The sequence below is a fragment of the Cebus imitator genome, unplaced genomic scaffold (genome assembly GCF_001604975.1).
Source record: "Cebus imitator isolate Cc_AM_T3 unplaced genomic scaffold, Cebus_imitator-1.0 Scaffold53, whole genome shotgun sequence".
In the NCBI taxonomy this organism is placed as follows: domain Eukaryota; kingdom Metazoa; phylum Chordata; class Mammalia; order Primates; family Cebidae; genus Cebus; species Cebus imitator.
The window spans coordinates 4,907,911-4,910,166 of NW_016107368.1; positions in this window are offsets into that span (position 1 = coordinate 4,907,911).

The following is a 2,256-nucleotide window of genomic DNA, read 5'->3' on the forward strand; positions in this document are numbered from 1 at the left end:
AGAGTAAGACCCTGGTCTTTAAAAAAAAAAAAAAGGAAGTATAAAAAATTTAAAACTCTCAGTACAGAAGGGTATTTAGGGGACTTAGGCACAGTGGCATCAACCTGGAATCCCAGCAAATCAGGAGACCACGGCATTCGAGGCCAGAGTCAAAAAAAAAAAAAACGGCTGGGTGTGGTGGCTCACAGCTGTAATCCCAGTCCTTTGGGAGGCCGAGGCCAACAGATCACTTGAACCCAGAAGTTTGAGACCAACCTGGGCAACGTGGTGAAACCCCATCTCTACTAAGAATTGAAAACTTGGCCAGGCAAGGTGGTACATGCCTGTAGTCCCAGCTACAGGCAGCAGGCTGTGGGGGGAGGGTCGCTTCAGCCCCAGAGGCGGAGGAGGTTGCAGTGAGCTGAGGTTTCTCCAACCTGGGCAACAGAGCGAGACACTGTCTCACACATGCACACACAAAAAAAAGAAAAGGTGACCAAGTACCAGTGGCTCACACCTAGAATGCCAGCACTTTGGGAGGCCAAGGTGGGTGAATCATTTCAGATCAGGAGTTCAAGACTAGCCACAGCAACATGGCATAAACCCCATCAGTACCAAAAAAAAATCAGCTGGGTGTGGTGCATGCCTATAGTCCCAGCTACTTGGGAGGCTGAGGATCACCTGAGCCCAGGAGGTCAAGGCCATAGGGAGCTGAGGCTACGCCACTGCCCTCCAGCCTGGGCGACACAGCAAGACCCTGTCTCAGAACAAAACAAATCTGATATTCCTGTGATCAGATCTTTTCCTTTAGGACAGACAGATTTCATATCATGATTAGTGGAAGCTGTGGAATAATCTGCTTTTTTTTTGTTCCTTTAGAAACAGGATCTCCTCTGTCACCCACGCTAGAGTGCAGTGTCGTGATCTCCGCGCACTGCAGCCCCTGCTTCCAGGGCTCAAGTGATCCTCTGGCCTCAGCCTCCCAAGTAGCTGGGACTATAGGCACAAGCCATCAGGCTCAGCTAATGTTTCTGTATTTTTTGTAGAGACAGTGTCCGTGTTACCCAGGCGGTTTTTAAACTCCTGAGCTCAAAGTGATCTACCCACCATGGCGTCCCAAAGTGCTGGGGCCAGCCATGTTTCTATTTTAATCCCTGCAGTATGATGATTTGTGGTGGATGGGAGAAACTTGAGGCTGAAAGCTTTCTGCAAAGAAACACACATACACAGACACACAGACACACACAGAGACACAGACACAGAGACACACATAGACAGACACACAGACCCACATACAGACAGACACACAGATACACACACACAGATAACACACACACACACAACCTGCCTGGGTCCAGTAGGAGACTCCCAGCTCCCAGCAGCTCACAACTGAAACTCCCTGTTAGCAGCAGAGCTCGGCCACACACAATCCTACCTGGTGACAGGCTGGAAGTTGAATGCTGTAGTGAGGTAATCGGGGACTCCATTACTGGAAACACACTGCGTCAATCACCCAAGGACCAAGGCCGGCTACGCTGTTCTCATCCAGTTTATGGAGACAGTGTCTAATGGGTCCGGAACAGACAGCATGAAGATCCTTATTTATGGACGGAGTCTCACTCTGTTGCTAGGCTGGAGTGCAGTGGCGCAATCTTGGCTCAACTGCAATCTCCACCTCCTGGGTTCCAGCAATTCTCTTGCCTCAACATCCCAAGTAGCTGGGATTACAGGTGGGCACCACCATGGCCAGCTAACTTTTTATATTTTTAGTAGAGACGGGGTTTCACCATGTTGGCCAGGATGGTCTTGATCTCTTGACCTCGTGACCCACCTGCCTCGGCCTCCCAAAGTGCTGGGATTACAGGTGTGAGCCACCACGCCAAGCCTATTTATTTATTGATTAAGACGTTGTCTTGCTTTGTCGCCCAGGCTGGAGTACAGTGGCAAGATATCGGCTCACTGCAGCCTCCACCTCCCAGATTCAAGAGATTCTCCTGCCTCAGCCTCCCAAGTAGCTGGGATTACAGGTGTCCACCACCATACCCAGCTATCTTTTTAAGAACATATATATATGTATGTATATATACAAGTGGGGTCTCACTATGTTGCCCAGGCTGGTCTAGAACTCCTGAGGTCTGGAAAAAAAAAGTCTATGGCCGTACCACCCTGAATCTTGTCTGATCTCAGAAGTTCAGCAGGGTCGGGCCTGCTTAGTACTTGGATGGGAAACCACCTGGGAATACTGGGTGCTGTAGGCATCTTTTTTTTTTTTTTTTT